Raw genomic sequence first — 25486 nt, 5'->3', positions numbered from 1 at the left:
GCACAATGTATTGAAAGGATAGGCAAGCAAGCAGAGGGAGTGGTGTGGCTCTGTTAGTAAGGAATAACAATAATCATTAGAAAGTGGGGACAGAGGATCAGAAAATATTGAATCATTGTGGATTGAATTAAGAAATGACAAAGGTAAAAAGACACTTGGCAGTCATGTTCAGACCTCCAAACAGTAGCAGGGTCGTGGACAATAAATTACAACAGTAAATAGAAAAGGTGTGCCAGAAGGGCAATGTTATGGTAGTCATGGGGGATTTTAACATGCAAGTGGATTGGGAAAATCAGATTAGGACTGGATAGGCAATCCGTCCATCATCACAATTGCTCAACAGCTGATGCAATATCGCTGGCTCTCTACGCAGCTCTGGATCATCTTGAAAATACCAACTCATACATATGGCTGCTCTTCATCGACTACAGCTCGGCCTTCAATACCATTATTTTCTCAGTGTTGGTCGAGAAGCTACAAACTCGAGGCCTCTGTACCATCCTCTGTAAATGGATCCATGAAGTTCTCATCGGAAGACGACAGTCAGTACAAATTGAAAACATCTCCTCACTGATTATCAACACAGGCATACCCCCAATGATGCGTGTTTAGCCCTCTGCACTACTTGTTATAAACCTATGACTGTGTGGCCAGGAACAATTCCAATGCTATCTACACGTTTTCCGATGTGACCACAGTCATTGGCAGAATCACAAAAGGCAATGAGAAAGCGTACAGGAGGAAGATAGATCAGCTCATTGAATGGTGTAATGACAACAACATTGCACTCAAAGTCAGCAAAACCAAGGAGATGATTGTAGACTTCAGGAGGAAGTCAGGGGGACAAGACCCAGTCCTCATCGAGGGTCAGAAGTGGAGAGGGTCAAGAACTTCAAATTCCTGAGTGGCAACATCTCCGAGGATCTGACCTGGGGCCTCCACATTGATGCAATCACAAAGAAGGCTCACCAGTGGCTATACTTTGTGAAATGTCTGAAGAGATTTGGTATGTCACTGAAGACTCTCGAAAAGTTTTACAGCAGTGGTTTTCAACCTTTTTTTTTCCACTCACATACCACTCTAAGTATTCCCTATGCCAGAGGTGTTCTATGATTAATAAAGGATTGCTTAAGGTGGTATGTAGGTGGAAAGAAAAAGTTTGAAAACCTCTGTTTTAATCGGTCCTAATTGACTCTTTATGTTCACGGTTTCATAACTCCAAAGGAAATGGGCCAATGACAATTTTTCTTAAGCAAAATATTTCAGTGGCAATTGGGTCTAGAGCAGTGATTCTCAACCTTCCCTTCCCACTCACATACCACCTTAATCAATCCCTTACTAATTACAGAGCACCGACGGCATAGGGATTACTTAAAGTGCTATGTGAGAGGAAAAAGTTTGAGAACCACTGTTCTACAGGTATACTGTGGAGAGTATTCTGGCTGGTTGCATCACTGGCTGGTATGGAGGCGTCAACTCTCGGGACAAGAATAAATTCCAGAGGGTTGATAACTCGGCCTGCAACTTCATAGACAGCAGATTCCACTCTATCAAGGGCATCTACATGAGATATTATCTTAAAAAAGCAGCCTCTATCCCCAAATACCCCCCACCATCCAGGCCATGCCCTCTTTACTCTGCTACCATCGGGGGAATAAGGTACAGGTGCCTAAAGATGAGCACTTAACGGTACATGGACAACTTCTTCCCCACTGCCATCAGATTCCTGAATAATCAATAACCAATGAACGAAAGACATTGCCTTACTTTTCGTACACTATTATTTTTATTTTTTATAGTAATATCATAAGATGGTATACTATGAATGTTTGCATTATGATGCAGCCACAAAACACTGAATTTAATGTCTGGTTTGTGACAATAAATTCAGATTCTGATCTCAAGAGAGCAAATTTGTAAAATCCTTTGAGAATGCTTTTTAGAGTAGCTTGTTGATGAGCCCACTTGGGGATTGGCTGTACTGGATTGGGTGCTGTGTAATACACCAGAGGTGATTAGAGAGTTTCGAGTAAAGTGATCACAATACAAGCATACCTTGTATAAGAGAAGTTCAGTGTTTTTTTAAATTTTTTATTTTTCACACTATAAACCATATTGATCAAGATACATACACCCTCCTTCCCGAATACATACAGTGTCATTTTCTCCCCCCCTCCCTCCCTCCCCACCTCCACGCCCATCCATTCAAAGTCCAGAAAATAAGACACATCAAACCCGTCAAACAATGTTGTCACCCAACAAAAACAAACAAGAAATTCCACTGAGTCAGTTCTTTTAATTCTCTTCTCCTCCTATCATTTTAGGTGGTAGATGTCCCCGGTAGGTTTCCTCTATTATGTTTCATGTATGGCTCCCATATTTGTTCAAATATCGTAATGTTATTTCTTAAATTATATGTTATTTTTTCTAATGGAATACATTTATTCATTTCTATATACCATTGCTGTATTCTCAAGTTGTCTTCTAATTTCCAGGCTGACATAATACATTTTTTTGCTACAGCTAGGGCTATCATAACAAATCTTTTTTGTGCTCCATCTAAATCAAGTCCAAATTCTTTGTTTTTTATGTTACTTAGGAGGAAGATCTCTGGGTTTTTTGGTATATTGCTTTTTGTGATTTTATTTAATATCTGGTTTAGATCTTCGCAAAATTTTTTCACTTTCTCACATGTCCAAATTGCATGAATTGTTGTTCCCATTTCCTTTTTCCAGCGAAAACATCTGTCAGATACTGTTGGGTCCCATTTATTTAACTTTTGAGGTGTAATATATAGCCTGTGTATCCAGTTATATTGTATCATACGTAACTTCGTACTTATTGTATTTCTCATAGTTCCTGAGCATAACTTCTCCCATGTTTCCTTATTTATCTTTATGCTTAGATCTTGTTCCCATTTTTGTTTAGTTTTACCTTTTGTTTCCTCATTCTCCTTTTCATGTAGTTTAATATACATGTTTGTTACAAATTTTTTGATTATCATTGTGTCTGTAATAACATATTCAAAATTACTTCCCTCTGGTAACCTCAGACTGCTTCCCAATTTGTCCTTCAAGTAGGATTTCAGTTGGTAGTATGCCAACACTGTATTGTGAGTTATATTATATTTATCCTTCATTTGTTCAAAGGATAATAATTTATTTCCCGAAAAGCAATTTTCTATTCTTTTGATCCCTTTTTTCTCCCATTCTCTAAAGGAAAGGTTATCTATTGTAAAAGGGATTAGCTGATTTTGCGTCAGTATTAGTTTTGGTAGTTGGTAATTTGTTTTATTCCATTCTGTTAATTTATCTTCTTCCAAATGTTGAGCAGATGATGTAATACTGCAGAATTCCTATGTTGTACCAATTTTTCATCCCATTTATATAATATATGTTCAGGTATCTTCTCCCCTATTTTATCTAGTTCTAATCTAGTCCAATCTGGCTTTTCCCTTGTTTGATAAAAATCTGATTGGTATCTTAATTGTGCGGCTCAATAATAATTTTAAAAGTTTGGCAGTTGTAAGCCTCCTTGTTTATACCATTCTGTTAATTTATCTAGTGCTATCCTCGGTTTACCCCCTTTTCATAAAAATTTCCTTATTATTTTCTTTAACTCCTTGAAGAATTTCTCTGTCAAGTGTATTGGCAATGCCTGAAATAGGTATTGTATCCTTGGGAAAATGTTCATTTTAATACAGTTTATCCTTCCTATTAGTATTAGTGGTAAGTCTTTCCAATGCTCTAAGTCGTCTTGTAATTTTTTCATTAGTGGTTAATAATTGAGTTTATATAGATGGCCGAGGTTTTTATTTATTTGTATACCTAGGTATCGCATTTCTTGCGTTTGCCATCTGAATGGTGATTCTTTCTTAAATTTTGAGAAATCCGCATTATTCATTGGCATTGCTTCACTTTTATTTGCGTTAATCTTGTACCCCGTTACTTCTCCATATTCCTTCAATTTTTTATGTAATTCTTTTATTGATATTTCTGGTTCTGTTAAGTATACTATAACGTCATCTGCAAATAAACTGATTTTATATTCCTTGTCTTTTATTTTTATCCCTTTTATTTTATTTTCTGTTCTTATCATTTCTGCCAGTGGTTCTATGGCTAACGCGAACAATAAGGGCGATAGTGGGCAACCCTGCCTTGTTGATCTGCTTAAGTTAAATTGTTTTGATACATATCCATTTACTGTCACTTTCGCCAATGGCTCCTTATATAATGCTTTAATCCAATTAATATATTTCTCTGGTAAGCTGAATTTTTGTAGTACTTTGAATAAATAATTCCAATCTACTCTGTCAAAGGCCTTCTCTGCGTCTAAAACAACCGCTACTGTTGGAGCTTTATTTCCTTCTACTGCATGAATTAAGTTAATAAATTTACAAATATTGTCTGTTTTCGTCTTTTTTTAATAAATCCAGTTTGGTCTAGATTTACTATTTTTGGTACATAGTCGGCTAATCTGTTTGCTAATAGTTCAGCTATTATATTATAATCTGTGTTAAGTAAAGATATTGGTCTATATGACACTGGTGCGAGTGAATCTTTCCCTGTCTTTGGTATTACTGTAATTATTGCTGTTTTGCATGAATCTGGTAAGATTTGTGTTTTATCAATCTGGTTGATTACTTCCAGGAGGGGAGGAATTAATAAATCTTTAAATGTTTTATAGAATTCTATTGGGAATCCATCCTCTCCTGGTGTTTTATTATTCAGTAGTTTTTTTATTATCTCTTGTATTTCTACTATTTCAAATGGTTCTGTTAATTTATTTTGTTTCTCTGTTTGTAATTTCGGTAGTTCAATTTTAGTTAAAAATTCATCTATTTTGTCTTCTTTCCCTTCGTTTTCAGTTTGATATAATTGTTCGTAGAATTCTCTGAAGTTTTCATTAATCTCCGTTGGATTATATGTGATTTGTTCGTATTTTTTCCTTGATGCCAATACCATTCTCTTAGTTTGTTCTGTCTTAAGCTGCCATGCTAGAATTTTGTGCGTTTTTCCCCTAGTTCATAATATTTCTGTTTTGTCTTCATTATGTTCTTCTCCACCTTATATGTTTGTAGTGTTTCATATTTTATTTTTTTATCTGCCAATTCTCTTCTTTTAGTTGTATTCATTGCTAATTCTTTTTCTATATTTGCTATTTCCCTTTCCAACTGCTCTGTTTCCTGATTGTAGTCCTTCTTCATCTTGGTTACATAACTTATTATTTGCCCTCTGATGAACGCTTTCATTGCGTCCCATAGTATAAACTTATCTTTCACTGATTCCGTATTTATTTCAAAGTACATTTTAATTTGTCATTCAATGAATTCTCTAAAATCCTGCCTTTTAAGTAGCATGGAGTTTAATCTCCATCTATACATTCTTGGTGGGATGTCCTCTAACTCTATTGTCAATAACAGGGGTGTGTGGTCCGATAATAGTCTAGCTTTATATTCCGTTTTCCTAACTCTCTCATGCATGTGAGCTGATAACAGGAATAGGTCTATTCTTGAGTATGTTTTATGTCTACCCGAACAATATGAATATTCCTTTTCCTTTGGGTGTAGTTTCCTCCATATATCCAAAAGTTGCATTTCTTGCATCGACTTAATTATAAATTTGGTTACTTTGTTGTTTCTATTAATTTTGTTTCCAGTTTTATCCATGTTTGAATCCAAATTAAGATTGAAATCCCCTCCTATTAGTATGTTCCCTTGCGTGTCTGCTATCTTCAAAAAGATATCTTGCATAAATTTTTGATCTTCTTCGTTAGGTGAATATATATTGAGTAAATTCCAAAACTCCAAATATATCTGACATTTTATCATTACATATCTCCCTGCTGGATCTATTATTTCCTCTTATATTTTGATTGGTACATTTTTACTGATTAATATAGCTACTCCTCTAGCTTTTGAATTATATCATGCTGCTGTTACATGTCCTATCCAATCTCTCTTTAATTTCTTGTACTCCACTTCAGTTAAGTGTGTTTCTTGTACAAATGCTATATCAATCTTTTCTTTTTTCAGTAAATTTAGCAGTTTCTTCCTTTTGATTTGGTTATGTATTCCATTAATATTTAAAGTCATATAGTTCAACATAGCCATTTCATACTTTGTTTATCTTTCCTTTCCGTTTCCTCATCATCACCTTTCCTTCTTATCCATTTCTGCTTTCTTTTTTTGAACACTTTATAAGACAACATTTCTAAAACATAAAACATTTCCCTTATTCTCCTATCTAAAATTTCTTTAACCCCACTATCCCCTCCCCTTCCTGAGTTGCCCTTTATCCCTTGTCAGGCAACCACATCTCCCCTCTCCATTTGGATTTGCGAATTCACTCGTAAGCATCAACTGATTTCGCAGTGACCGTAACTCTTCCCCTCCCAGCCCCCCCAGAAAAGATTTTAATTTTCATATACAACAAAGGTCACTCTCTTAATTCCCCCCATACTTCCTTTCTTCCCTTTCTTTCCCTTCTTAGTTCTTATCTATATTCTTTTTTTTATATATACATACACACATACACATACATATATATACCTACATACACACATACATATAGTTTGTGGTCAATTTTGTTCTCGTTACATATCTTCCTCTCTCTGTCTGTTTTGTAGTTGTTCTGCAAATTTTCTTGCTTCCTTCGGATCCAAGAATAGTCTGTTTTGCTGCCCTGGAATAACTATTTTAAGTACCGCTGGATACTTTAGCATAAATTTATATCCTTTTTTTCATAGGATCGTTTTTTCTGCATTAAACTCCTTCCTCTTCTTCAGGAGTTCAAAACTTATATCTGGATAGAAAAAATTTTTTGACCTTTGTATTCCAGTGGTTTTTTGTCTTCTCTTATTTTCCTCATTGCTTTCTCCAATATATTTTCTCTTGTTGTATATCTTAAGAATTTTACTAGAATGGATCTTGGTTTTTGTTGTGGTTGTGGTTTAGGGGCTAATGTTCTGTGCGCCCTTTCTATTTCCATTTCTTCCTGTAGTTCTGATCTTCCTAGGACCCTGGGGATTCATTCTTTTATAAATTCTCTCATATTCTTGCCTTCTTCATCTTCCTTAAGGCCTACTATCTTTATATTGTTTCCTCTATTATAATTTTCCATTATATCTATCTTCTGAGCTAACAGCTCTTGTGTCTCTTTAACTTTTTTATCAGATTCTTCTAATTTCTTTTTTAAGTCCTCTACTTCCATTTCTACGGCTGTTTCTCGTTCTTCCACCTTGTCCACTCTTTTTCCTATATCTGACATGATCATCTCTAATCTATTCATTTTTTCTTCTGTACTTTTTACTCTTCTTTTTATTTCACTGAATTCTTGTGACTGCCATTCTTTTACTGATTCCATATATTCTTTAAAAAAATATAAATCCATTGTCTTGCCCTTCCCTTCATCTTCCATTTCTCTGTGTTCTTCCTCTTCTTCTTCTGAGTCTACTCCAGGATCTGTGTCCTTTACCTCTGTCTCTTCTGGTTTTCTTGTTGGTTTGTTTGTTTTAATTTGTTGGGTATTTTTGGTCTTTTTATTTTTATTAGAAGTGTCTTGTTGCTGGTCTTCTTCCTCTGGGTTGGTCATCTGTTGTTTCTTTGATTTCTTTTTACTCTCATCTTTCTTGCTCTCATTATTTTCTGTGTTTTCCTCTTGCTGCTTTGTTGTGGCTGTCAATTTCAGCTGTGGAGATCGACTCCTCAGCTGGTCCCCCCTCCCGTCAGTGTTATTTTTGTCTTGTGCATCGCGCATGCGCGACTCCTCACGCATGAGCGGTTGCGCACTTTTGTTTGGCTCCGTGAGCCATTTTTGTAGTCCCGAGTTCGGGGCTTCAACTGACCTTAGGGAGTGGGCTTCTCTCTCCGCGGCGGGCCTCCTCGGACAGGTAAGGCCTTCACCTTCTTCTTCCGACGTCCTTTCTTCTTCTCTTCTTCCCGTTGCTTTTGGCTTTTCTTTTTTCGCTGCCATTTTCTCCACACCTTTATTTTCACTTTATTTTGGTTTTTGTGTTTGTGCCTTCGTTTTTTCACTGTCTTTTTTTTACTTTTCTGGAGAGGGCTGGAGTTCCCCGACCGGCCACTACTCCATCACGTGACTTCTCCCCGAAGTTCAGTGTTATGGAAAATCACACTGATCAAAGCATTATTACAATGCACTTTAATACATTCCAATCCTATATTATTTATTATTTTACCTGGAACTCTTATGTAAACGTGTATAAAATATTTAAAAGGGTTATTTATATCAAACTGAATAATAACAGAGATCTTTATTGGCAATAAGGGAACATTATTTATTTAAGGAAATATTTGCCCAATGTACTTTACAATTCTTTAGTTCCAGCTCCCCCCCGCCTGTCTCCGGAAAACTCAGGGACTGTCCGCGACAGACACCACCCACCCGGAAAGGGAATTTATACATTTTCTTTGAAAATATGTAAATCATCGACCATGCTGTCATTTTGAATTGATTGTAAATTACATACTGAAAGAATGGCTAACCAACCTGAAATCATACCAAAATAGGCACAATTATGCCACTAATTTACAAGATGCAGAGAAGGATAAAAAATTATGCTGTTCACTAATTGTATCTTCAACCTGATGAAATATGTGTAGAAATTATATTTTTATTTGATCAAAGATAGAATGAAAGTGCATGGACTGACTGCTAGGGACGGGACCGACCATGTTATATCAAAGAACATGCAAGGAAGTAAAAATTAGTAGGAAGATAGAGGATAAATATTGTAGAAGGTAACCAAAAATTTCTATCGAGGGAAAATATGAAGTATGAAAAAAGGCTAGCAACTAATGTCAAAGAGGATACAAAAAGCTTCTTCAAATGTACAAAGAGTAAAAGAGAGGTGTGTAGATATAGGACCACTAGGAAATGATGCTGGAGAAATAATGGAAGACAAGGAGATGGCAGAAGAACTAAATGAGTATTTTGCATCAGCCTTCATTGTGGAAGACATCACGAATGTGACAGATGTCACATTCTGATAATGAAAGGGTTATCATACGAAGAGTGTTTGACAGCTCTTGGCCAGTACTCATTGGAATTTGGGAGAATGAGGGGGAACCTCATTGAAACACTTTGAATGTTGAAAGGCATGGACAGAGTAATGTAGAAAAGTTATTTTTGCTGGTGGGAGAGTCAAGGGCAAGAGGGCACAACTTCAGGTTTCTTTAGCTAAAGGGTGGTGAATCTGTGGAATTTGTTGCCACAGGTGGTTATGGAGGCCAAATCATTGAGTGTATTTAAGACAGAGATTGATAGGTTCTTGATTAGCCAGGGCGTCAAAGATTATAGGAAGAAAGCTGGGCAGTGCAGCTGAGGAGGAAAATAGATCAGCTCATGTTTGAATGGTGGGGCAGATTCAAAGCCTATGTCTTATGATATTAAACCTTTTCTTTCCTCGGGAACATTGGCAAATTTATGATGAATGGACATCAATATGCTCAGCAGACAGAAATTCGCTTATAATCACACTTACATCCACATCCAAGCAGATCAATCAAGTTATTTTTCTTGGTTAAAAAAAAAACTAGCTCAACAAAAACAACTTCAATTCAATTTTAACAGAATAAAATGTCCCAAGATGAAAGAACTGCTGCAAGCAAAGTTGAACATTGGGCAGTCTTGACATCTGGATGAAATAATTGAAGATAGCTACTCCTAGAATAGAACCCAAGAAACTGTTGTATCAATTTTTTTGATGGCAATTTTCAGATTCATACTAAGGTTCTGTAACTTTCAACCCAAGGTTTAAGTTAAATTATACACTGTGTATATTTAACTAAAACTGGAATGTTTTAAAACATTTTTCAAGATAGCAGGTATACTTTTTCCAAAATATGGATTCTTATGAAGTTATGTTGCAATTTTATTTTAAATAATTACTTGTTTAATTTAGCCTTTTGTTCAATTAGAGCCAAATTAGCCTGTTACAGTGCTGGATGTCTAAATTTTGGAGAAAAAAATTAATTTAAATAAATTTAAACCTTGCTGTTTTCATTTGCAGAAATATGGAAATGTATCATGTAGTAAATAAGTTCCCTGCCAGTCTCACAGTTAATTGGGCACCCAGTTGGAGTGGATTGAATGAAATTACTGTCATTACCTAAAATCACAGCACATGGCATCATAAGGTCAGAAGTTCTAAAGTATGTTGATGATTGCACAATTGTTCGAAGGTGTTCACATTCCCTCAGTATGTGAAGTAGTCCATGAGTACATGCAGCAAAATTTTGACAATATTTAAGTCTGGGCAGAACTTGTGCAAGCAGTAATATAAAACTAAAGACACAAGAGACTGCAGATTCTGGAATCTGGACCAAAAAAAGAGATCTGCTGAAGGAACTCAGCAGGTCAAGCAGGAAGTCTTGACAAAAAGTTCCGACTTGAAACGCCAACAATACTTGTTCTTGCACTGATGCTGCTCGACACTGAGCTCCTCCAGCAGAATTGTTCTTTTTTTGCAGGCAATGCAGAATCATAATTACAAAACATTAATATAACATAATGTGAATAACCGTATTTATCTTTCCTTTATTTATTTTCTATTTTTCTGGTTTGGAAAATTGTTGTAATTTGATGTATGCTATAGCACTTAATTGGTGTATTTTATGTACCTGCTTGGCTGCCTCTGCACAATGTACTTATGTATATGACAATAAACACATCATTCATTATCATTTCTAAAGAAGTGTGCAGTTCCTGCACAAGGTGGACTTAGTGAGTCAAAGCAAACATACAGCCTTATACTTGATTAAAGTATCAGAAGATTAAAAGCATGATTTTTGGTTCACGGAGTAATCGGATGGTGACTGAGTTAATCTGACTGTAAGACTGTGGTGCAAAAGGCCAAAGAAAACAGAATGCAGCAATGATAAGGAATAGTAGAGATAAGTGAAGAGACTTCTGTTCTCCGAAGCCGTGTGTGAAAGTCCCATCCATACCCACAGGCTGTAATACTGCCTGTTGCCATGGTTACAAAACTCTTCAGAGCAGACAAGAGCTTGGAAAGGAAGGTAAAAGGTCTTCTGTTATAGTCCAACAGGAACCAACGACACGAGTTTCAGCAGACGTATCAGCAGATAGGATTCAATGACGATGATGTCTGGACTACTAGTTGAGGCATGTGTAACTGGCATGGGCTCTCAAGATCAGAGCTGGAATTGGCGTGGGAGAAGTATTTTTGGCACACTGGCACCATTATAGAGGGAGGTCACCATATTGCTGGGATAGGAATTAAGTTGGGCAAGAAGTAAAACACGAAAGTCTGTAGACACCATGGTTGAAGTAAAAACACGATGCTGGAGAAACTCAGAAGGTCAAACAGTGTACTTTATGTAGCAAAGATAAGAATACATAACCGACATTTCAGGCTTCAAGGAATGGAAAAATGTCGTAAGGTGTCCAAATGAAAAGGTAAGGGGGGAGGAGTGGGGGAGATGCATGGTCCCAAAGGCAGGAGGTTAATAGGTGGAGGAAGGAGGGAGGGCCCAGTAGCAAGCAGGGGAAGGAGGGATGGCTCTGTGAATAGAAAGGGAAGGGAGTGAGAGCTGGGTGAAAGGAGAGGGGGAAAAGAAGGAAGTGAGAAAGTAAAGCAAGTTAGCAGAAACCGGAAAATTCGATGTTAATGATATCTGATTGGAGAGAGCCCAAACGGAAACTCAGGTGTTTTTACTCCAATTTATTGGTGGGTCTTGGTGGGATAGTACATGAGGTCACAGATAGTCATGTGAGTATGGGAGTGCAACGCAGAACTGAAATGGTTGGCCACTGGGAGGTCTTTGTCATAGATAAGGACAGAGCAAAGATGGTCCTTTAATTTGAAGGAAGTGAGATGAGTCAAAGGAGAAGTTTAGTGTGACAACAAGCTCTACCAGGCAGAGGAGGGTGATGGTAGAGGGTGACTGGTTGGGTCTCTTATCCAGAAAGGTGATGGAGGTATAAAGGGATTGGTCATCCATAGTAAAAAAATGAGGCGGCCAGTTCAAGGAATCTGAAGTCATTGAAGAGATGGACAGAATGTGAGGTATCATGGATGTAGGTGGGGAGGAATTAGACCAGGGAGAAAAAATAGAGTCAAGGTAAGGCAAAACTAGTTCAGTAAGGCAAGAGCAAGTGGGAACAATAGGTCTACCCAGATGATTTGGTTCATGTGCCTTTGGTAAAAGGTACATTTGGGCAGTGCAGGGATAGAAAACAATGAGGTTGGAGGCCTTGGGAGGGAGGTGACCAGAGATGAAGAAGTTGGAGATGGTTTTGAAGATGGTGGCTTGATGAGCTGGGCATATTATTTGATTCCCTGGTCTACAAATGGAGATGTGAAAGGATGAAAGAAGAGGGAATTTGGGTGAGGGAAAAATTAAATTTTAATTTAAGACAATTAAAGAGAATAAAATTATACCAATCTGCACTATGTAATAATAATTGATATATCAGATAAATGGTGTACACAACCAGGACAGATCACCAGCCACTCGAGTCAGCCTCGTCTTTGAATATGATCATGGCTGACCTACATTTGACTTCAACTCCACTTAGAACATTACAGCATAGAAATAGGCCCCTTCGGACTTTCAAGTCTGTGCCGAACCATTTTTCTGCCTAGTCTCACTGACCTACATCCAGTCCATAGCGCTCTATACCTTTCCCTTCAATGTACCTGTCCAAAGTCTCTTAAGTATTAAAATTAAGCCTGCATTCATGACTTCAGCTGACAGCTCATTCTATGTGAAAAAAATGTCCCCTTTCATCCTTAACCCATGTCCTCTGGTTTGTATCTCACCTAACCTCAATGGAAAAGGCCCACATACATTTATTGTCTATCCCCTCAATTTTAAATACTTCTATCAATCTCCCCTTATTCTTCTACACTCCAGGGAATAAACTCCTAATCTGTTTAACCTTTCCCTGTGACTCGGTTCCTGAAGTCCAGGCAACATCCTAGTAAATCGACTGTGCACTCTTTCAATCTTATTGATATCCTTCCTGAAGTTAGGACACCAAAACTGCACGCAATACTCCAAATGTGGCCTCACCGGTGTCTTTTTTTTAAATAGTTTATTTGAAAATTTTTCCACACATGTAATTAATAAACAATTATATAAAACAGTAAGAATTTAAATTTATGAGGGTTTCAATCATTACATAATGGTTACAACCCCTCCCTTCCCTCCCATACACCCACCCCAATAAAAAAGATATATAGTAATGTAAAGAAGAAGAAAGAGAAAATAGCTTCATGGACTGCTTGGACAATCACTTTCCAACATACAGGACTCCAACAAGGTTTATCTGATCAATTTAGGTAAGAAGATTAACACAGGTCTCCACAGCTGGGAGAACACCACTACATATTTATACCTAAAATTTGCATACAAGGGCTCCAAATTTGCAAAAATATACCATATTTGTTTCTCAAATTATATGAAATTTTCTCCAAAGGGATACAGCTTTGAATTTCTGCATTCCATCTTCCCATACCCAAGTGTGAATCTGATTTTCAGATCACTGCAATAACTTCCTTGCCACTGCTTATTCTATTTTAACAAATTTCATTTGGTATATTGATAGTTTCAACTTAGGTCTTGTTCCTTCTATATTTCCCAACAGAAATAAATCTGGGTTTTGTGGAAATACAATACTTGTAACTTGTTCTAAAATAATTCCCTAAGTCCACCCAAAATGGCTTTACCTTAGGACGACCAAGTTGAACGCAAGAAAGTTCCTGTCTCTTCACCACACCTAAAACATTGATCTGATAAATCTGATTTCATTCTATACAATTTTTCTGGTGTCAAATACAACCAATATAAAATATTATACTGATCTAGTTGATCCCTTACATTAATAGTATTGGCATTTCTATCTTGACAAAGATTCGATCATCTTTACTCATCAATTATAATATTCAAATCCAGCTCCCACCTCTGTCTAGATTTGTGGACTCCATGTTTCATAATTCCTTTTTGTAGTAAAGGATAGATTGGAGAGGTAACAGCATTGCTGGACCTAGCTTTTCCCTCAAATATCCTCTCACTTGAAAATAACAAAAAAGAGTATTGTGAAGTATTCCATATTTATTTCTTAGTTGTTTAAATTACATCAATTGGCCTTGGACATAACAGCCTTCAATATTTTTAATGCCTTTATGAAACAAAATAATTAAAAAATTGATTATCCATTGAAAAAGGTTTTGAATCAGAGGCATCTTGAGGATATATTTTCTTTCATTCAGATTACATCGTTTATCTTGTTCCAAACGGTCATCAAATGTTTCAGCAAAGGTGTTTCTTTAAAACCCATCATTAATTTTGAATCCCATTTGTACATATATTCCACTGCAAATCTCTCTCCTTATTTTATCCAGTTTAGTTTATCTGCTCCTTCAAAAAGAGAAGTGAAAATCTCATTTGAGCCGCATGATAATAATTCTTAAAGTTCGGAAGCTGAAGGCCTCCCAATTCATATGTCCATGTTAATCTTTCTATAGAAACTCTTGACATTTTACCTTTCCAAAGAAATTTCTTTATATATTTATTTAATTCTTGGAAAAACTTTTGAGGTAATAATATAGGTAGGGTTTGGAAAAGGTATTGCAATTAACCCTACCTACTAATGTTATAGGTAAAATCATCCACTTTTTAAAGTTTTTAACCTTTTTAAGTAATGGCAAATAGTCAATTTAAATACATTTTTTAAATTATTTTCATAAATCTCTAGATATTTAATCCCATCTTTTGTGTAAAATAAGAACTCAGTTCTGTTTGTTCTTCAATACTCAATCTAGGTAAATTTATCTGTGATAAATATCTATTTTGTTTTCATCTTATAAAGACTCTGAACTATATCTTTGGCTTGGCTTCGCGGACAAAGATTTATGGAGGGGGTAAAAAGTCCACGTCAGCTGCAGGCTCGTTTGTGGCTGACAAGTCCGATGCGGGACAGGCAGACACGGTTGCAGCGGTTGCAGGGGAAAATTGGTTGGTTGGGGTTGGGTGTTGGGTTTTTCCTCCTTTGCCTTTTGTCAGTGAGGTGGGCTCTGCGGTCTTCTTCAAAGGAGGTTGCTGCCCGCCAAACTGTGAGGCGCCAAGATGCACGGTTTGAGGCGTTATCAGCCCACTGGTGGTGGTCAATGTGGCAGGCACCAAGAGATTTCTTTAGGCAGTCCTTGTACCTTTTCTTTGGTGCACCTCTGTCACGGTGGCCAGTGGAGAGCTCGCCATATAACACGATCTTGGGAAGGCGATGGTCCTCCATTCTGGAGACGTGACCCATCCAGCGCAGCTGGATCTTCAGCAGCGTGGACTCGATGCTGTCGACCTCTGCCATCTCGAGTACTTCGACGTTAGGGATGAAAGCGCTCCAATGGATGTTGAGGATGGAGCGGAGACAACGCTGGTGGAAGCGTTCTAGGAGCCGTAGGTGGTGCCGGTAGAGGACCCATGATTCGGAGCCGAACAGGAGTGTGGGTATGACAACGGCTCTGTATACGCTTATCTTTGTGAGGTTTTTCAGTTGGTTGTTTTTCCAGACTCTTTTGTGTAGTCTTCCAAAGGCGCTATTTGCCTTGGCGAGTCTGTTGTCTATCTCATTGTCGATCCTTGCATCTGATGAAATGGTGCAGCCGAGATAGGTAAACTGGTTGACCGTTTTGAGTTTTGTGTGCCCGATGGAGATGTGGGGGGGCTGGTAGTCATGGTGGGGAGCTGGCTGATGGAGGACCTCAGTTTTCTTCAGGCTGACTTCCAGGCCAAACATTTTGGCAGTTTCCGCAAAGCAGGACGTCAAGCGCTGAAGAGCTGGCTCTGAATGGGCAACTAAAGCGGCATCGTCTGCAAAGAGTAGTTCACGGACAAGTTTCTCTTGTGTCTTGGTGTGAGCTTGCAGGCGCCTCAGATTGAAGAGACTGCCATCCGTGCGGTACCGGATGTAAACAGCGTCTTCATTGTTGGGGTCTTTCATGGCTTGGTTCAGCATCATGCTGAAGAAGATTGAAAAGAGGGTTGGTGCGAGAACACAGCCTTGCTTCACGCCATTGTTAATGGAGAAGGGTTCAGAGAGCTCATTGCTGTATCTGACCCGACCTTGTTGGTTTTCGTGCAGTTGGATAATCATGTTGAGGAACTTTGGGGGACATCCGATGCGCTCTAGTATTTGCCAAAGCCCTTTCCTGCTCACGGTGTCGAAGGCTTTGGTGAGGTCAACAAAGGTGATGTAGAGTCCTTTGTTTTGTTCTCTGCACTTTTCTTGGAGCTGTCTGAGGGCAAAGACCATGTCTGAACTATATAATTTAGAATAAAAGCTCTTAAAAGAATCATTTATTTCATGAGGTTTATAATGAACAGCATTCAAATCATTTTTAACTAATATCTTAAAAATTTCTATCATAGCACCCCAACTTCTATACTCAATACTTTGATTTATGAAAGCAAATATGCCAAAAGCTCTCTTTACAACCCTATCCACCTGTGACACCACTTTCAGGGAATTATTTATCTGTATTCTCAGATTGCTTTGTCTGCCACACTCATCAGTGCCCAACCATGTATGTCTTTTCTTGGTTTGTCCTTCCAAAATACAACAGCTCATACTTGCCATTTGGCAGCCCATTTTTCCAGTTAGTCCAGATCCCTCTCCAAACTTTGAAAACCTTCTTCGCTGACCACCACACTTCCAATCTTGGTGTCATCTGCAAATTTGCTGATCTAATTTACCACATTATCATCCAGATCATTGATATAGATGACAAACAATGGCCCTAGTACCGATCCCTGAGGCACACCTCTAGTCACAGTCCACCAGTCTGTGAGGCAATGATCCATTACCACTCTCTGTCTTCTCACTTTAAAGCCAATGTCAAATCCAGTTTACTACTACTTGAATAACGAACGATTGAACCCTCCTGACTAACTGCCCACGTGGAACTTGTCGAAGGCCTTACTGAAGTTCATGTAGATAACATCCACAGCCTTTCCTTCATCAAATTTCCTGTTTCCTTCCATATAAAACTCTAGGATTGGTGAAACACAACCTACCAAGCACAAAGTCGGGCTGACTATCCTTAATCAGTTCCCGACTATCCAAATACTTGATATCCGGGTCTGCTTTTAATCTATATACCTCCAATTAAAGTCACACCAGGGATATATGGTAAAAGGGCCAACAGAAAATTGAAGACTTTTCATCTGAATTAATGCAATTTTTTTAAACAAAATAGACTAATTGGTGGCACAAATAGAAATGTCAATGATCCATTGACTGTTGTGGAGACTTGGTTGCAAAGTGATCAAGATGAGGAATTAATTATTCCCACAGGCACTGTAATGCTTTTAAAAGTGAAGCAGAATGAATAAAAGAGACAAGTACCCTTGATAATGAAAGATGGGATTAAAGGCAATGATGGAGTGGAATTCAGGTCAGAAAATCTAGTAGGATTAGTTTGGGTGGAAATTAGAAATGACTACTTCTCAAATTCCAGTAAAATTCCCATTATCTGGAATTCAAGCAACCAGCAAAAAAATCACAGAAAATAAATTGGTAAAAAATACAAAAGTTTAAAATTGGTGCCCCTTAGTGCTCATCTTGTCAATCGTGCAACATGCAATCTCAAGCAATGGGCAAATTCACTTACCTGGCATCTACCAATTGCCATAGATGCCAGTACCGGAGGCTTTTTTACTCCGCTATGTAAATTCTCTTGCAATGCTCTTTTACATAACTTGATGTCCACTTATCATAGAGTCATACAGTGAGGAAACAGGTCCTTTGGCCAACTTGCCCATATCAATCAAAATGTCCTAGCTTCACTCGTCTCACCGGCCTGCATTTGGCCCATATTCCTCTAAAGCTAGCCTATCCAGGTGTCAGTGCAAATGTTTCTTAAACATTCAATAATACCAGCTTCAACCACCTTCTGCTGTAGCTTGTTCCACACCTTCACTACCCTCAGGTTAGGGCTTTATTCTTTGGAGTGCAGGAGGATGTGGGGTGATCTCATAGAGGTATGAGGTATTTTATTCATGAGAGGGTTAAGGTGAGAGAGGAAAGATTTAACAGGAACTCAAGCTTTTTTTTAAAAAACACCCAGGGTGCTGGGTGTATGAAATGGACTGCTGGAGGTGGCTGAGGCAGGGACTATTGCAATGATTTTAGAAAAAATTGGACAGATACATGAATAGGATGGATAAGAACAATATAGACCAAATACATGCAGGTGGGACTCAAGTGGGTGGGACATTTTGGTCAGCGTGAACAAGTTGTACCAAAGGGCCTGTTTCCAAACTATGACTCTGCAAGTAATCAAGAATTTCACATCCTACAAATGGAAATAAAATCTTTACACACTACTTCCTGCTGCAAAGTACTGATCTTTTAGAATATTCCATGTTACACATTCAATAAACTAATAGAACAATTCTAATGTGTCAAACTTTCAGGAAACTTTTAACAATGTTCTACTTGGAAGGCTCAATTTATGGGGATACACAACAAAATACCAAAGAAGTTCAGCAGCCCAAGGAGCATCTGTGGGATGAAAACAACTGTTCACCTTTCAGATTCTGATATAGGGGCTCGAACCAAAACATGAACAATTTCCTTTTCCACAAACCCCACCACAGATACTGCTGGATGTGCTGAGTTCCTCCAGCAGTTTGCTGTTTGCTCCAGATGGCAAAATCTGCAATCTGGAATCTTGGCAGAGGAAGAAAGTGGAAATCAGAATAGGAGCACCTATGGGGATAGGAGAGAGCAGGGCTATTGGAGAGATTGTAGTAACAGCAGGGAATAGGGTAAATGAAAGGACTCAAGAATTAGCAGGAGTGGGACAATTGGAATGGCTAGGAGAAAAGAAGGGAAATGGGATTGTTAAAGTGGGCCTGAGGTGGCTTGATAAACAAATATGAATAAGAGCTGCAAACATTACACTGGCTCGTGTTTCTTACCCAATGGTTAATAGTCCTTTACTGGCTTAGTCAAATATGGAGTTTTTGTTGTTCTTCATAATCATCTTTAACTATGGTATCAAAACATACCACAGAATATTCTCTGCTATATTATTTTCATTACTACTTTAAAACCTACATTCTCAGGATAACAGGAGGGTTGATGGAAAAAGGAGGCAGTGTAGTTGGAGGGATTGTATTAATAAAATTAATAAGTGTACTGTACTGGAGGGTTTACAGGTATGGAAGGGCAGAATAACTAAGACTGTGAAGAGGAGGGAGTGAGATCATTATGATGGCAGCAATTGGGCTAAGTGGAGGGCAGGGAGCAGAGTAACAGAGTGGTGATGAGAATAGGAAGGAGTCGAATAAGAGAAGTGCTGTAGGAATAGGAGGGAGTGGGCATGGAAAGAAGGAAGAATGGAAATTGGAAGAACTATGTAGATAGGAAAGGCTGTGAAAATGAAGGGAGTTTGATAACCTTTCCAGAAAACGGGACTTGGAGCAAGAAGAGTGTGCGAGGGCTAGGAAAGCTTCAGTAGGTGAGTAACATGCTTGTTTATTTTCCAGCAAATGGAATTTAGAGTGTGCAGAGCAGGACAGTTTCAGTAGGTGAGAAGTATAAATGGAGTGGCCAACGTGTGAGAGGGCCAGAGTGAGAGAGGGGAATTGAAGCTTTGGCTCAAGAGGCTTCGGCAAGAAGGGACTAAGGAGTTGAGGTAAAACAGCCCTCCAAAGGAACAAAAGGATTTGGCAAGAAGGCACAAGTAGAGGTAGGTTGTCTTATTTTTCCTTGTGTATTTCACACACTCTGGAAATGGCAGCCAGGGCAGGGACATGCTCCTCTTGCAGTCTGTGGATAGTCTGACAATTTCAGCTGTGAGTAGTGCATCAAATTGCTGCTCCTTACAAACCTTGTTAGGGAACTAGAGCTGGATGAACTCTGGATCATTTGGGAGGCTGAGGGGCTGAGAGACAGGAGCTACAGGGAAGCAATCACATTTAAGAGGCAGGAGGTAGCTGGGTGACAGTCATGAGAGGGGAAAGTAAGTGCAAAGTACCTCTATGACTGTTCCCCTCAATAACACATATACAGTTTTGAATACTGATGAAAGGGACAACCTACCAGAGACACAGCGCAGAGTTGGGCCTTGTGGCTAAGAAGGGAAGGAAGGAGAAGAGGAAACCTGTAGTAATAGGCGATTCGATAGTGAGGGGAACAGATAAGAAGTGGAACTGATCAAGAATACCAAAAAAATTGCTTCCCAGGTGCCAGGGTCTGGGATATCTCAGATCAAGTTCATGGCATTCTTAGCAGGGAGGGTGAGCAACCAAACGTCACGGTCCACATAGGGACAAATGACATGAGTACAAAGAGTGAGGAGATCCTGCAATGAGAGTCAGTGAGTTGGGCGCCAAGTTGAAGGACAGGACCTCCAGGGTTGTGATCTCAGGATTGCTACCCGTGCCATAGACTAGTGAGGTTTGAAATAGGAGGACAATGCAGCTTAATATGTGGCTAAAGAGATGGTGCAGGAGGGAGGGCTTCAGAATTTTGGATCATTGGGCTCTCTTCCAATGAAGGTGGGAGGGACACCGGCAGGATGTTTTGCATCTGAACTGGAGAGACTGATATCCTTCCGGGATGGTTTACTCATGCTACTCTGGGAGTGTGGGGTGGGAGGAGTGCTTAGGGGGGGGATGTGGGGTTAAACTTGACTTGCAGGACGAATGGAACCATAATGCCAGACCAGATAGTAAGAGCAAGTGTAATAAAAGATTATGTTTAAGACTGCATACAAAGACAGGAATCAAAAGGTTGCGCATGGTGGGAATAATGTAAGAAGTATTATAGGAAAGGCAGGCAAGCTTAGAGCATGGATTGTTTCGTGGAATTATGATGTTGTGGCCATTAGTGAAACTTGGATAAAGGAGGAGCAGGACTGGGGTTCCATTGTTTCAGACACAATAGAGGAGGGATGAAAGGGAGAGGAGTGGCATTGTTAGTCAGGGGAAAATGTCAAAACTGTGTTCAGACAGGACAGACTAGAGGGCTATATGGGTAGAGCCGAGGAATGGGAATGGTATGAGCACTTTAATGAGGTTGTATTATTGACCACCCAATAGTGAGTGAGAAATGAAAGAGCAAATCTGCAGAGAGATAGCAAGACAGCATCGGTAGGTGACTAACTTCCCACATATTAACTTGGACTCTGGATGGGTTCCAAAAATAATCTGAGAAATTATAGACCTAACATCAGCAATGGAGAAGTTATTGGAAGGTGTTCTATGAGATCACATATACATATATTCAGGGACTGATTAGGGATAGTCAACATGGCTTAGCAAGGTAGATTGAATTTAACAATTTTGTAGTTTTTTTTGAGGAGGTTACCAGAAAAGTAGATGTTGTCTACATGGACCTTTGACAAGGTCTTGCTCAGTGTTCATGTGAGGTAGTATATTGGATACGACATTGGCTTTACAAGAGGAGCTTGAGAGTGGTAGCCCCCTGACTGCAGGCCTGTGACTAGTGGTGTTTAAGGATTGATGCTGGGTCCATTGTTGCTTGTTATTATCCATATCAAAGACCTGGATGATAATGTGGTAAATTGGATCAGGAAGTTTGTAGATGACACAATGATTGAAGGTGTAGAGGCTTCCAAAGCTTGCGGAGGGACAAGCATTGAGTATAGAAGAAGTTGTTCAAGACATTGATAGGCCAAATTTGGAGCATTGTGTGCAGTTTTGGTCACCTAACTTTACAGGAAGGATATCAACAAGATTGAAAGACTGCACAAATTTATAAGGATGTTGCCAGGAACTTGAAGAACTAACAGGGAAAGGCTAAACAGGTTAGGACTTTATTCCCTGGAGTGCAGAAGAATGTGAAGAGATTTGAGAGGTATACAAAATTTTTCTTCTTTCTTTGGCTTGGCTTCGCGGACGAAGATTTATGGAGGGGGTAAAAGTCCACGTCAGCTGCAGGCTCGTTTGTGGCTGACAAGTCCGATGCGGGACAGGCAGACACGGTTGCAGCGGCTGCAGGGGAAAAATGGTTGGTTGGGGTTGGGTGTTGGGTTTTTCCTCCTTTGCCTTTTGTCAGTGAGGTGGGCTCTGCGGTCTTCTTCAAAGGAGGTTGCTGCCCACCAAACTGTGAGGCGCCAAGATGCACGGTTTGAGGCGATATCAGCCCACTGGCGGTGGTCAATGTGGCAGGCACCAAGAGATTTCTTTAGGCAGTCCTTGTACCTTTTCTTTGGTGCACCTCTGTCACGGTGGCCAGTGGAGAGCTCGCCATATAACACGATCTTGGGAAGGCGATGGTCCTTCATTCTGGAGACGTGACCCACCCAGCGTAGCTGGATCTTCAGCAGCGTGGACTCGATGCTGTCGACCTCTGCCATCTCGAGTACTTCGACGTTAGGGATGAAAGCGCTCCAATGGATGTTGAGGATGGAGCGGAGACAACGCTAGTGGAAGCGTTCTAGGAGCCGTAGGTGATGCCGGTAGAGGACCCATGATTCGGAGCCGAACAGGAGTGTGGGTATGACAATGGCTCTGTATACGCTTATCTTTGTGAGGTTTTTCATTATGATGAGTATAAATGGCATATATAAAGTAAATATAAATAGGCTTTTTCCAACAAGGTTGGGTGACATGAAACTAGAGTACAAAGGTTCAGGGTGAAAGGGGAAAAGTTTAAAAGGAACATTGTGGAGAGGGACTTCTTCACACAAAGAGTGGAGGGAGTGTGGTACAAAACGGCAGCTGAATTGGTAAATGCAGGCTCAATTTTGATATTTATGAAAAATTTCAACAGGCACATGGATGGGAGCGGTAGGAGGGATCTGGTTGGAGTGTAGGTCAATGAGACGAGGCAGAAAAATAGTTTGCCACAGACTAGGAGGGTGAAGGGTCTGTCTCTGCTGTAATCTTTTCTGGTTCTATGGAGGGGCTGTGGAAATACAGGCAGGGCCATTGAAGGGAGTTGTGAAAATAGCAGAAAATAAGGTAATTGGAGAGCCCATAGGAAAAGTAGGAAGACTTATTTGGAGGAGCTGGAAGTAATGCAGCATAATGTGTAATTGGAGGTGATAAGGAATGGTGGGGTAATTGGAAGGATGGTGAGAGTACAGTACCTGGAAGTGAGGCAATTGGTGGCTGTGGGACAAGTTGTGAAAGGGCTAACTGGAGTAGGGAATTGCACAGGTAGTATTTGAGAAAAACGGAGCATCAGGGAATGAGGTATTTGGGAAAATGGGACATCGGGGAATGTGTTTGGGAAAGTGGGGCATTGGAGACAGGTTTGGAGGGAACTGGGGCATTTAAATGAGGAGTTGGGGGGAAAGTGGGACATTTGGAATGAGGAGTTGGGGGGAAAGTGGGACATTTGGAATGAGGAGTTTGGGGCAAGTGGGGCATTTGGAATGAGGAGTTTGGGGCAAGTGGGGCATTTGGAATGAGGAGTTTGGGGGAAGTGGGGCATTTGAAATGAGGAGTTTGGGAGGAAGTGGGGCATTTGGAATGAGGTGTTTGGAGGGATGTGTGACATTTGGAATGAGGAGTTTGAGGGGAAGTGGGGCATTTGGAATGAGGAGTTTGGGGAGAAGTGGGGCATTTGGAATGAGGAGTTTGGGGAGAAGTGGGGCATTTGGAATGAGGAGTTTGGGGAGAAGTGGGGCATTTGGAATGAGGAGTTTGAGGAGAAGTGGGGCATTTGGAATGAGGAGTTTGGGGAGAAGTGGAGCATTTGGAATGAGGAGTTTGGGGGAAGTGGGGGATTTGGAATGAGGAGTTTGGGGAAAAGTGGAGCATTTGGAATGAGGAGTTTGGGGGGAAGTGGGGCATTTGGAATGAGGATTTTGGGGGGGGAAGTGGGACATTTGGAATGAGGAGTTTGGGGGGAAGTGGGGCATTTGGAATGAGGAGTTGGGGGGAAGTGGGGCATTTGGAATGAGGAGTTTGGGGGGAAGTGGGGCATTTCTAGATTATTAGAAGATTCAAAAGAGTAGGGTATTATACAAAGCAGAACATTACAGGACAGGCCCTTTGGACCATGATGTTATGCCGAATGATACATTTACAAACGTACTTTACAATCTCATCCTTCCTTACCTCACACCCATAATCCTCTTTTTATTACATCCCTGTGCCTGTGTAAGAAAGTTTCAGATGTTCCTATTGTACCAACCAACACCACCACCCAGGGAATGCATTCCAGGCACCCAACACTCTGTCAAAAAAATACTTACACCCGACGACTCCCCCAATTTACCTTGAACAAGATGTACTATTGTGTATGCTGCTGTCGCCCCAAGAAAAAGGGCACTTACTGGGGGTCCAACCGGTCGGTCTCTGCCTCTCCTAAACTTGTCAGCCTCACAAGTCATTGCCTCTCCAGAGGCAAGCCCTGAGTTCTGTCAATCTTGCTTCCCAAGACATTTTATCTAATGCAGGCCACATCCAGGTAAATGTGGAACACCCAAAGTTACAGAAACAGCTTCTTCCCCTACACCATCAGATTTCTGAATGGGCAATGAACCACAGACACAGCCTCACTTTATTTCACCTCTTTTGCTCGGATTGTCTTTAAATAGTGAATTTATAGAAAGGTGATTTATAGCAGCTGTTGCACAATCCCTGCTGCCACCAAACGACCAACTTGGTGAGACAAGATCATGTCAGTGAGCCTGATTCTGAACCCGCCTCCCCCCAGCTCCCACATCCTCCCTGACATGGGGCGTCCAGACCTGAGGACAACATTCCAAGCTGGGCAATGGGATGAGGAGAATTCGGGGCGGGCTCGGAAATGAAGGAGGGGAAGCGGAAGGGTGCAGGGTCGCTTTCCTGGGGTGGGCAAGGCGGCGGCTATTTAAACTCAGCTGGGGGTGGGGGGTTGGGTTTGTCCCTCCTTCTTCTTCCCCAAGGTTACGGGCACTGAAATGAGCCAACAATGCAGATTTCAATACACTCCGGCCCGCATGTCCCCGGTCTGGGTCCTACCTTCGCCTTACCGCAGGACAGCAGGGCCCGGGGCCCGCGCCTCTATCCGCCCGCTCACCGCCATTTTACTGACTGCCTCGCACAAAATGGCGGCGGTGACGTAGGGGCGGCTGCGGACTGCAACTGAGCTACCCCCGCAAAACCTCTTCACCTCCCTCACTCACGCTCCTCAACAATCCTCACCCTCCTCCTCACCCACCCTCTCCTCCTCCCTCACACCCTCCCCACCAATCCCCCTACCTCACACCCTCCTCTCCTCCTCCCTCACACCCTCCCCACCAATCACCCTCCCTCACACCCTCCTCTCCTCCTCCCTCACACCCTCCTCTCCTCCTCGCTCACCCACCCTCCCCACCAATCCCTCTTCCACCCTCTCTTCTCTCTCACCCTCCCCACCAAACTCTCTCCCTCACCCACCAATCCCTCACCCACCCTCTCTTCTCTCACTCACCCTCCCCACCAATCCCTCTCCCTCACACCCTCCCTACCAAACCTCCCTCACCCACCCTCCCC

The 25486-nt window shown here is 40.5% G+C and overlaps 1 protein-coding gene across 4 annotated transcripts in view; it reads right to left on the bottom strand.

Annotated features, from left to right (window-relative positions):
• The window catches only part of klhl22 (kelch-like family member 22), a 70940-nt gene extending 45859 nt beyond the window's left edge, over nucleotides 1-25081 (bottom strand). For 3 of the 4 annotated variants that reach the window (XM_069933570.1, XM_069933572.1, XM_069933573.1), the window contains exon 1: nucleotides 24974-25081. The gene's annotated coding sequence lies outside the window, so the exon portion shown is untranslated. The remainder of the gene's footprint in view (nucleotides 1-24973) is intronic. The other variant, XM_069933571.1, reaches the window with a different exon arrangement.
• Between the last annotated feature and the right edge of the window lie 405 nt (nucleotides 25082-25486).

The sequence above is a fragment of the Narcine bancroftii genome, chromosome 4, assembly GCF_036971445.1.
Source record: "Narcine bancroftii isolate sNarBan1 chromosome 4, sNarBan1.hap1, whole genome shotgun sequence".
Lineage (NCBI taxonomy): Eukaryota > Metazoa > Chordata > Chondrichthyes > Torpediniformes > Narcinidae > Narcine > Narcine bancroftii.
Note: the sequence above shows the minus strand (reverse complement) of the source record. Positions and strands in the feature narration are given on the sequence as shown.